This window comes from Dipteris shenzhenensis, chromosome 29 (genome assembly GCF_047967505.1).
Source record: "Dipteris shenzhenensis isolate YYH24624 ecotype China chromosome 29, Dip_SZ_1.0, whole genome shotgun sequence".
In the NCBI taxonomy this organism is placed as follows: domain Eukaryota; kingdom Viridiplantae; phylum Streptophyta; class Polypodiopsida; order Gleicheniales; family Dipteridaceae; genus Dipteris; species Dipteris shenzhenensis.
Genome location: NC_141624.1, coordinates 4,409,653 through 4,421,726, shown reverse-complemented (window position 1 = coordinate 4,421,726; position 12,074 = coordinate 4,409,653). Strand labels below are relative to the sequence as shown.

Below are 12,074 nucleotides of genomic sequence, written 5' to 3'. Positions count from 1 at the left end.
GACTCTCCTTCTTCCTACCTTTTCCCTAGATCCTGACCACATCCAATAACCCATGAACCAACAAGATCTTGCAGCAACAAATTTCGAAATTAGGACATACCTGGAGGAAGAAATCGTCCAAAGTTTTCGCATCAGAAATTCCTACCTCAGGAGCTGGCTCTGATACCAACTGACACGTCCCAGCACTCCTGAAACCTCTGATCTGCAAGCAAACACAAGAACACACACACAAAACGTGAGAAACTGAGCAGGCTGCTCACCACCCAACCATGACATCTACGGGATGTGATCCTGAATGAGGAGATGTCCCCTCCGAGCCACGAGCTGAGCTACTGGCACGAACTCCCAACCAGATCCAAACCAGCCTGGTGTCCCATACCACCAGGTGGCGCTGTGAAGCCTGGGATCTGCTAATGGGCCTTGGGCTACGCTAAGATGCAGGTGCGCGTCCGCGACTCAATCTAGGATCAGACCTAGCACCTGGGAACGAAACTTGCTCCCATCGGCTCCCTGAGAACTGAACCCCTAGGCCCCTTTTATAGACTCAGGCCCCAAGCGCCAAAAATAGCGAAGACCTCTAACTGGTTCGTACCCTTGCCACTCAACCCGAGAATCAAGCCTGCTTAGCTCTAAGCCTCCCCAGGCTACCTGAGCTAGTCTTGTGTACCTAGTACACGTCAGATACTAATCCGTGCACATGACATTTTGCAAGCAACAAAGTATGCCATTTTGGACAATCGATCAACGATTACCATAATTTGAGTGTTACCTCTGGAGGATCGTGGTAGTGTTGTAATGAAATACTTTCCCACCTTTCAGTTGGAACTGGAAGAGGCTGAAGAAGTCCTGCTGGAAGTCATCGGCTTGCTTTCATTTGTTGACAAGATAAGCAAGATGTAACCATTTTGATGACGTCGCTTTTCATATGAGGCCAATAGTATGTTGCACTGAGTAACCTGTAAGTCTTGTTGATGCCTGGATGGGCAGCATAAGGAACTACATGATGCTCTTTTAACAAAAGACGTCGAACATCCTTGTCATATGGTACACAGAGGCGATCTTGATAATACAGAAGGTCGTCCGTATAAGAATAGGATGATAAAATCTTTTGTTCGGAAGTCGAAGGTTGATCTTTCGAAAGAACTTGTACTACTATGCCAAAGTCTTTATCATTTAGATACTGCCCTTTGAATGAATTCGGAACATCCATAGATAATGTAGAGATTACCATAGCTGATGCTAGAGTTAACCTGCTAAGAGCATCTCCAACTACATTTTGTAGTCTTGGAATGTACTCAATGGTCATGTGAAAGTTGGGTCGCCCGTACAAATGGTACAAGGTCCTTTTGTGCTGGAGTTGTTCTTCTTGTTAGTGGCCGCACCTTTATGTTAGTGATGACGGTCATGACTTTGTGAAGAGGAAGAGGCGCGATCCTTGGAGGAGTGCTTCTATTGAGATCCAACATACGATTTCTGAGACTTGTGGGATCTTGAGACTGTCGTTGACCTTGAATACCCGAGTTTTTTCTGAACTTGGGGTTATCTTGAGGGCGAGCATCCTTGGCCATAGTAGAGTTCTGTGTTCTATTAGAACTCTGCTTCCCTGTGTTTTGGAAATCGGTAATGCGCTCTGCGTAAGCAATAGCGCCAACTGTGGTGGTGATGTTTGCTTTGAGGACATCAATGCGTAACGAGGGATTTAGGCCTAAGATGAAAGCATGAAGGCAATCATCATCAGTTAAACCATCGATCACCAACACCAATGTGGTGAACTGAGAGATGTAGGAAGACAAGGAGCTTGTTTGCTCCAACTGTCGGAGTTTTGAACGTGCTTGGAGGTCGGCATTGGCAGGTATGAATTGCTTACGAAGCACGTGTTCAAAACGTTCCCAAGTTAACACACTTTTGCCGTCCTTTAAGCGTCGTTGCTACCATAGGAAAGCTGTATCCTTGAGGAGGGAGGTTGCCAAGGCAATCTTTTTGCCTTCAATGAGGTCAACAATATGAAAGTACATGCGCAGTTTTGTGAGCCATTGGTCAATTGTTCAGCGATTTCATTGACCAGTGTAGGCTTAAGGAAGTTTAATGTCAAGTCTTTTAGTTTTGGAAGCTTGGAGTAAGCGGTAGAGGGCACGGAGTTCAGTGTTTTCTACCTCTGGTGGGAATGAGTTCACATATTCGTCCAGTGGTGTCACGTCATCCTCTGTATGTGTGGTACTGCGAGAATCCTGGAGTTGGACTTTTTGGACCAAGTCGGAGATGCTGTCCTGAAGGTGAAAAATTTGAAGTTGAAGTAGTGCTTCGCCTTGTAAGTTGACTTCATGGGTCTTTTTTGGACTTGAGTTGCTTATGTCCGGAGAGGCTGCACGCGAGCGTTGTGACATATCTGAGGTCCCTGTGAGAAGAGCTCGAACCTGCGCTCTAGTTTGTACCATTCCTGAAAGAAGATCTGGGCTGCTCCCTGAGGTTGCTCATGTTGGAGGAGGCAGGCGAGGTAGGATGGAACCACCGGTGGAAATCTGGTAAAGGAGGTCCTGTCTGAGGTAACATTGGTGATGCTGAAGTGGGTGTTACTGCTCGTGAGAGTACAAGGGTAGGTTGTAGAGTCCACGGATCTGAGAAGGGATAAGGAGCTGCTGTTGGGAGTGGAGGATATCCCAGAGAAGGAGTGCTTTCAGAGTGTAAATACTGTCTTGGGGGAGGTAAAACCTGTGCAGGAGGATATTTGGGAGCTGAAGGAGGTGGAGAGTACCCTGGAGATGCTGAAGCTGAGGGATAAAAGTCTCTCCAAAGATGGACAGCAAACTCATGAGGAATATCGGGTTGTGGGTATCTACGTGTCTCGTGAAACACAACCTGGACTGTGCTGAGGAAGTAATGTAATTGAGGCGCCTCACGCAGAAGATATAGGATGTGGTCCAAGTCACTGGAAGGGCACGTGACACAAAAGACCCACGATGCAAAAGCTCCAAAATGGGCTGGTTGTGCAATCTGAACACGATATTGTGTGATAGATGATGCCTGAGGTGTCCTTGAAGGGACTGAGGCATTACCAGGGGTTTCCATGCTTTAAGGAGGGGGCGTTCATTTGTTGTAATTTGATAATGAGCAGCAAATAACAATATGAAAGTGAGCCCTTAGAAATAGAATGGAAAGAATCAGATCTGCCAATTAGTTGCGTAGAAAAGGCCTGCAAATCTCTATCTGGAGGTCCATGTTGCTGTCTTTGCAAGTCCATGTGGATATGTGAACAAGAAACAGGTGCCTGGCGAGACTGGCGAGGCAGATAGGACGTTGGCAGAGGCGTTTTTCAGATTCCGTAAAACTGGCGCACTTTTCCTGCGTTGAAATCCGTGGCCTGGCTAAGGTGGCCTGCGTTGAAACCTGTGGGGTACTAGAAGCAAGGCCAGGCCTGGCTGGACGAAAATAGAGGGCAGCAAAGAGCCGCTGTTCACAGGCTAAAGGTGGTGTGATGAGCAGCAGGGGCCAAGCTAGTTTGATTCGAGATCAAAAGGACAGCAAGGGCGTCTGGTCACAGGTAATCATGGCGATGAACCAACAAGAGCTGGCTGCTGCAGAATGATCTAGTGTATGCCATATGGAAGCCTGAACGAAAGTGCAGCCTGCTTGGAAAGGAGAAAATGGAAATCACGTACGGCCGTTTTGGAGCGAAATAGGTAGACGTGAAATTGCGATTGAATTTCGCCCTTTTTCCTTGCTGGTTGGTGGTTGCCAAAAAATTAAAACGTGGGTTTAATGAACCCTTGGGTAGTCTAGGGTTAGGCCTTCGGTATAGGGCTGGTTGCCCTTTTTATGCCCTCTGGTGCCAAAGGGTGTACCTATTCTAAGGGGTATTACCCTTGGGATAGGTGTACCTTTTCATGAAGGGGTGTAACCTTACACGAAAAGATGTCCTCTTTTACACGATGGGGTGTGTCCCATGGGTGAGGAGTCAAAAACTCTTCATAAAAAAGGTGCGTCCGATGGTGAAAAAGGTGCGTCCCTTGGTTTTGGGACAGCCCAAGCACATCAAAAGACACAAGTTTTGTCATGTCCATTCACATCAACTCGTGATGTGAGGGAGACGGAGAGGCCACTGATGACTTTAGGTGGGGTTGGTGCTAAAAAATTTTACGCTCATTCTCTCCATCTCGTCCATGCACAACGTGCGTGGATATCCTTCTAGCGGAAAGAGATGTATCAGATAGGTGCTAGAAGGTGGGGGCATTTCCTACAGGCAGGATTGGAATTTGCTCTGATACCACTGTAAGAAATCCTAGATTTACTATATTTAGAAATGTGCTAAGGAACAGAAAGGAGACTGAAATAGCAGAGAACAAGGTGACCCTTGATGAGAGGGTACATTACAATGGTAGTGTCTCTTCAATAGAATGTCTCTTGTGAAGGGTTGTGCCTCATAGGAAGTGTCCCGTCAAAAGGGCATACCCTTCCACAAGTGTCCATTCATTAAACCATCCATAAGTCTAAGGTATAGAGAAAGGAATATGTCACAGATCGTGACAGGCCGACCCTGTTGGTCGGCCACCTAGGCTGGAGCACAGCCCCTTATAGGGCAGATGGAGGCCAGAGCAGCCCCTTCACTTCTCTTCTCTTCAAGAGGGTGGAGTTGCTGCAGATTTCCTTCCCCAACGACCTCGACAGCCCCTTCACTTCTCTTCTTGCTTGTATCTCTTTCTCTTAGTATTCTTTCCAACCACTCTCCGTATTCTCTTCTGTTTTTTCCCCATGGCTACCCTAGAAGAGATGGCGGAGAACAAGACGAGAATTCCCGGTAGATCGGCAGTTGGATGGGCTGAATTACAGTTTTTGGCAGGTGATGATGGGTCTGTGTTACAGTTGTACGACCTGGCAGATTTCATCTTGATAGGTGTTGCCCGACCGGATCCCCTGGCGAAGGACCTTGGCATCTTGGAGCAGAAGGAGGCCGAGACGCTGTCTCAGCCCTGCGACTGTGTCAATGCCAGGGTAAGATTATTTATATTTCTTAACTGTACTCCTGAGGTGATGGATCATGTGAAGCACATGATAGTGGCTAAAAGTATATGGGAGCATTTGGCATCCATGTATAACTGCACCTCTCCCATGAAGAGGGTTTCACTGGAGGTCCAGTTGAGGTTGCTGGATCCCAAGAAGTCTTCATCGATGCGGGACCACATCAACAAGTTACATGAACTTCAGCAAGAGATCCTCCAGGTGGGGAAGCATATTTCATCGGAGGACATGGCCATAACTCTTCTGTCCCAGTTATCCTCTCAGTACGGGGCATCCTTGATCACTAGTTGTAGGGTGAATGAGTTTACCTAAGAGGACTTGGTCCCCATGGTGCTTGACTAGGAGGAGTGCTTTGTTGATCGTCGATTGTACCTAATGACAGTTAGCTTGAGGCTTTGACAGCTGATCAGAAAGGCAAAAAGCAATTGACAACTGAGGAACGAGAAGCTATCAAGGCATCCTGTACGTGTAACCGACGTGGCCAGAAAGGTCATTATTGGCGTTAGTGTCCCCAATGGAACGCAGAGGGGTCTAGTAACCAATTGGCAAATAGTGTTACTCCTGCAATGACGTATACTCCCGCCTTCTAGTAGCATGGGGCAAGTGTTGCCAGTAGGCTTTCCGGCTCCAGATGGAGGATTGCTTGCTTGTTTGTGGTAGCATGACCTACCGAGCAGGTGCAACGAGAGGGGAGTCCTTTATCGAAGCAAGCCTTCAGGCAAGACCTCGAGCCACGTGGAGTTGTTCTTGCTAACTTAGGTAGCTGTATGTTTTCTTTATGTATTTTGTTTGGACGTTGTGCTTTGGCAGATGTGAAGGGGGTCTCCTAGTGTTCTGTTGCAGCTATTGTCTGATGCTGCTGGAGATCCGGATGGGTCAGTAGATTGCCAATGCGGGAACCTAGACACAGTTGATTGATTCTTGTGAGCTGTTATATGCCAGTTGGTTCGTGCCATTAGGGGGCTTCTTTGACTGTACCTGTGGCGGTCTTCAGCGGTGGAGCATCACATGAGAGATTCCTCCTAATGTTCCAGCGGCACACCCAGCTCCCTGGCGTCTCCGTTCCATCTAGGAGCTGAGAGGGGGAGTTGCAGGTCAACATCTCCTGATGTCACCTAGAGAGAGAGGGCCTTGCTTGTGGGTGTGCCTGCCCAGTGAGTGAGGCTAGGTTAGATGAGTGAGGCCCGCCCCTCTTGTGAGGTTAGGTAAAGTAGGGTTGGCACAAGTTCATGGCATGGGTTTGGGGCCCTCTGGGTCTGTTGGCAGATAGCCCATGCTGGAGGGGTTACTACCCACGTGCGGGGCTGTTCAGGGCCTTCCTGAGCCTTGCTTTTCTGCTGCGTGGCAGCCCCTTTTGAGGTGCCCTGGATAGGCTCTTGTAGGGGCCAGTTATGACCACCCTTTGTGGCAGATAGCCTGACCTGCTGGTCGGCTATCTAGCAGAGGTTGGCCGACCTCTTGGTCGGCCACCTAGGGCTGGAGCACAGCCCCTTATAGGGCAGATGGAGGACAGCCCCTAAAGGGCTTGATGTATGGGCCAGGAGAGCCTCTTTCCCTTTCTCTCCCTCTTTCACTCTGTGTGCATTTCTGCTGAGTGCTCTCTCTCACCCACAGTGTGTGTCCATTCCGCTGCACACTCTCACAGTTACAAGACTGGCTAGTCTAGTCAAAGTCCTTTTCAAGTACAAGCAGACAGAATGCTCGGTGAGGAGATCATCTGCTAATTGGAAGAGTCAGAAGTTGGAGCAGCCATTGGGCTGCCCTTTCCCCACGAATCTCACAGGATTGTTGACTGCCACAGGCAGCCATATGTGCTTTTGCTCCACACAGGCAGCATGGACGTGGAGTGCCATGCAAGCAGCCATGACAGCTGTCAGCTTGCAGGGCCAGGAGTTACACACTTAGGGTTAGGCTCGCCTGCAACCTGTTCGACTGTTGGGTGGCAGATTTAGGTACAGCTCACTGAGTCCTTACTGTGCCAGCCTATTGCAGACTCTTTGGGCCTGTATGGGTCCATTCACTCCAGCATCGCGAGCACCTCTCTGCAGTTGACTTGGGGCAGGGTAGTAGTCAAAGTAATGCCAACTAGTAGTTCAACCCGACTGACAACAGGAGAGGTTGCTCCTATTCAGCCCTGTTGGGCAGCTTACAAATTGGCATTCTCTCGTTGGAAAGAGGAAGGGGGAAGCCATGGCCCCGGGGGGGGGGGGGTTGTAATAGTTGCAAACCGTATTTGTATTTGATTTTTTAGTTTTACTTTCACAATTTATCTGTCCGCTAATTCATACCTCTGCAATCTGGTCAGTTAAACAGATGTGCATGCATGGAAAAAGTTAGCTTGCATTGTTTGCAGATAGCGAGTGTTTGGCTTAGATCTTGCAAAAATTTGGGGCATTCCGTTTTTGTGGGCAGACATTGTAGTTGGGTTGCAGGTTGTCCAAGAAATTGGGGCTTTTGCAATTACACTGCAATTTTGCAGTAAAATTTGGGGCTTTTGCAGGCAGAGTGCAATTTGTGCAACACTTGGCGCTTTCAGACCATTTGCCCTCTTTTGTATGCAATCTCCCACAAGAAATTGGGGCTTTTGCATTTGAGTTGCAATTTTGCAGGTAAAAGAGCATTTTGGAAGTTTGCAAAGAGTTTTGGACTCAGTACGAGTCAAATTGCAGACTTTTGCCATTTTTTTGCAGATTCTATTTGCATATTTTTGGGCATCGAGCAGAGCTTTGTGGTGCATTTTGAGCCTTTGATAGGTTGTGACAGTGTTTGTCATTGTGGGCATATTTTTCTTTGCATATTTTACTTGTGCATTTCATATCCTAGGAAGGGATTTCACTTGGTCAGTTTGCTGTATTTTTTGAGATTATCTCACACAGGAGAATAAGTTAGATGGCACCAACTACTCCTTGTGGAGATTCATGGTTCGCAATATCTTGGTTGGCATACATCTTTGGGATTATGTCAATGGAGATGAAGAAAGACCAGATACAACGCCTATACCTATCACTCCTATTGCTAGAGGCAGGGGAAGAGGTACAAATACAGCACAGGTGATTGGAGCAGCCGCTCCAGGAGCTCCCACAGCAGAGCAGAAAAGATGGGACTCTAGAGATGCACAAGCTCTTTCAGTAATTTCTCTTTCTGTCAAGAGGTTCATTATACCTCATATTCGGTCATGCAAGACATCTATGGCAGCTTGGGAGATACTTGAAAGTATGTTTGCAGCAAGAAATGATGCCAGGGTTTCCTTTCTGAAGCGAGAACTTTCCCATACAAATATGGAGGAGGGAGATTCCATGAACTCTCACCTCACAAAGCTTCAGGACCTCAGGGAACAATTGCTGAATATTGATGAAGTCATTCCGGATTCATAGATGATCACCACCACTCTGAACTCTCTTACTGACTCCTATCTCGGTTTCCACACCTCGTTGAATCAGTCATTGAGGGGGGGCAGCAATCCCCTCTCCTTTCACGAGTTGGTAGGACTTCTGTTGCAGGAGGAACAAACATGTAGAAATATGGCAACCCGGGCTGGCGAGCATGCTATGCTCTCCAAGTTCAAACCCAAGGGTAAAGGGCAGCATAAGCCACATGCCAATCAGCCCACACATCAGCATAAAGCTGATTTGGGACAGCCTTCTTATAAGGCACAGAGTGATACAAATAAGCAGAAAAAGAAGGGCATATGTCATTATTGCAAGAAGCCATGTAATTATGTTGGAGAGTGCAAGAAGCGCATAGCCAAAGCGAAGAAAAGGGATTCTGGTATGGTTGTGTGGGATGCATCAGTTCCACATTCTCATGATGGAGGAGATGTTGCAGCCAACTTGGTTGAAGAGCACTATGCCTTTTTGTCTTTTTTAGTGGGTAGTTCAGATACTACAGCCACTAATGATGATGATCCATATGCTTTCTTGACTTGCAGTTATGATCCTATCCTTCAAAGGATGAATGCTCTTTTAGTGTTGATGAGACACTACATACTTGGTATTTTGACAGTGGTGCTACAAAGCACATAACTTCAAGAAAAGTCTGTCTGTGACTCTGCATACTTCACCCACCAAGAAGAAGGCAACTTGTGCAAATAATTCTTCTTATTCAGTGTGTGGAGTGGCAGATATTATTCTCACATCCACTGATGGCACCGATTTCAGAATTTTAGATGTACTCTATGTGCCAGGTATAAGAAGAATTTGCTTTCAGTGTCCTCACTCAATAGAGGAGGATTTCAGGTTGTTTTTGATGATGACAAGTGTGCAGTCAGAGACAAAGAAAATGACTATGCTTTGAGGTTGTCTGGCACTTTGTATCGGGGTCTTTTTCAGCTTGATCTATATGAAAAAAGATCCCATCTTGCATCAATTAGCACTCCCACTGCTGTGATGCAGAATGCGGAGTTATGGCGTGCCAGGTATGGGCACATGAGCTATGGCAGCTTAATGACACTTTAGAGGCATGATATGGTTGATGCATTACCTCCTTTGGAGTTGCCTCCTCCTTATGCATGTGAAGGTTGCATTCTTGGCAAAATGCATAGGCTTCCCTTAAAAAAGGATGGTGTAGTAAAAGCTACAAGAAAATTGCAGCTTATTCACAGTGATGTCTGCGGTCCCATGAGGACACCTGCTTTTGGGGGTTATATCTATTTTGTTACATTCATAGATGACTTTACCAACTACACTTGGGTCTATGGTCTCAAGGCAAAATTAGAAGTGTTTATGCATTTCAAACACTCTGTGGCTATGGTTGAGAATGAGACAGGACTCAAGGTGCAAACACTTCGCACAGATCGAGGGGGGGGAGTATATGTCTCATGAATTTGAGACATTTCTGAGAGAAAAAGGCATTATGCATCAGCTTATAGTGAGGCTTACACCTCAATAGAATGGCAAAGCTGAGTGGAAGAATCACACCGCCATGGAAATGGATAGATGCATGCTCACAAGTAAGAAGTTGCCTCACAGGTTTTGGCTGGAAGGCCTCATGTGTGTCAACTATATTTTAAATTGGGCTCCTACAAAGGCTTTGAAGACAATCACTCCCTATGAGGCATGGCATGGGAGAAAGCCTTCAGTGGACCACATTAAAGTTTTTGGTTGTGTTGCATATGCCCACGTGCCTGTGGAGTTTAGACACAAGTTGTCAGATAAGGCACTCAAATGCATTTTTGTGGGATATAGTTCACAAAGCAAAGAATATCGTCTCTACAATCTTGCTACACACAAGATTTTTGTTAGTAGAGATGTTATATTCTTTGAAAATTCTGCACGTACACATGCTGAATTTCAGATTCCGGCCTCTTCAGATGATGTGTTTGAAGGGATGCTTCCTATAGCATTTGGTTCCCCCGCTGAAACTCTGAAACTCAGCATTTACAGTAATTTTCGCCACCTCTGCAAGTACAAATTCAGCCCCCAATTGAATCGGTACAACCTCAGGGTGTGGATGAAGTTGTCAGGCAAGAAATTCAAGAGATACACGCAGCCAAAACAGTCCCACATTGGTTGCTTCAGACTCTCAGGGAGAGTAAGCTTGAGGCTCCATTGCCTGGTAGAACTCGTAGTGCAGTAAGGCACATGGGGGGGCCTCTTTCAGTTGAATCAGCTTATGCATGTACTCTTCTTGATGAGGAGGACCCTGAGACATTTGAAGAAGCAAAGGATAATGTGCATTGGATGAATGCCATGCACAATGAGTTGCAGTCCATCCATAAAAATCAGACTTGGGATGTTGTGGATTTGCCACCAAGGGTGGTGGTGCAATGGTTTGCAGACGGCCATAGCTTGATGATGTCGTTGGAGTGATGTATGTTGCATTATACCAATACACATTCTTCATTTGCAAGGAGGCCAACTTCTCCCCAGCATGCATTTGCTTACCTAAATCCTCATGAATCGCAGTGAACTTGTTGCCCATGAATGATTCAATTAGTTTCCACTCCTCGAGGTCTGAAGGGAAAACATCTACCACCATGAATAAGAACTCTTAAAAACCAAAAACAAAATTTCCAAATGGACTCATTACACTTACAAGTGAAAAAGGTACATAGATAGAAAGGTTCACAGTGTGATGGTATCCTAGATTGATTGAATGATGGAGGGAGGATGGAGGAAGCCGTATATCTTTTCCCATGTAAACATGTTGCACTTTTGCGAGCCATCCTTTCTTCCCAAACTTGAACTTCAAGATGCACCCCTTCCACTCATGCAAGATGTCACCTCTCTTGCTCTTGGGAAACTTATGTGGACCTTTGGTTGATCCTTTCATCACTATCCAGTCATTTGAGCTGTAGGTGCAAGGGATCCACTCATCTACTGCATTTCTGGTGTTATGGAAGACACAAGAGGTCATAGCATTGCGTGGTCTTGTAGCGTTTCTCCTCACCATGCTTACAGAGGTTGCAACAACAAGAATGGGACTCCTACACAGGTAAGAATTCCATAGGTACACGGTGGGTTTCCAAAGTCAAAAGAAAGCCAGATGGGTCCATTGATCGGTACAAGGCAAGGCTGGTTGCAAAAGGATATGCCTAGAAAAAGAGCATAAACTTTTGCTCCTACATCCAGGATGACCACCATTAGGTCCGTTATAGCAATGGCTGCAAATTTTGAATGGAATGTTCATCAGTTGGACATTAAAACAGCTTTCCTTAATGGAAACTTGTTGGAAGAGGTTTATGTCGAACAACCTTCGGGCTTTGAAATTTCAGGAAATGCACATCAAGTATGCAAGCTAAATAAAGCTTTGTATGGGCTGAAACAAGCCCCATGTGCATGGTATGCCAAAATTGATGCCTTTCTGACCAGCAAGGGGCTGCACAATAGTCCAACTGAGAGCACCCTCTACATCAAGAAGGATGGAGGGGATATTCTGGTCATCATTCTTTATGTAGATGACATGTTGCTCACCGGATCAATTGAGGAAGTAATTGCAGATTTCCAGGCCCAATTGAAAGCTACATTTGATATGTCAGACTTGGGCTTGTTACATTTCTTTTTGGGGATTCAGTTTATTCAAGAGAAACGTGGCATTGTTATGTCTCAGTCTAAGTATGTTCA

General features: G+C 46.3%; 1 protein-coding gene across 1 annotated transcript in view; it reads left to right on the top strand.

Moving 5' to 3' along the window:
* CAND1 (cullin-associated and neddylation dissociated) overlaps positions 1 to 12,074 on the top strand; it is a 102,892-nt gene that overhangs the window by 50,817 nt on the left and 40,001 nt on the right. The window lies entirely within an intron of this gene.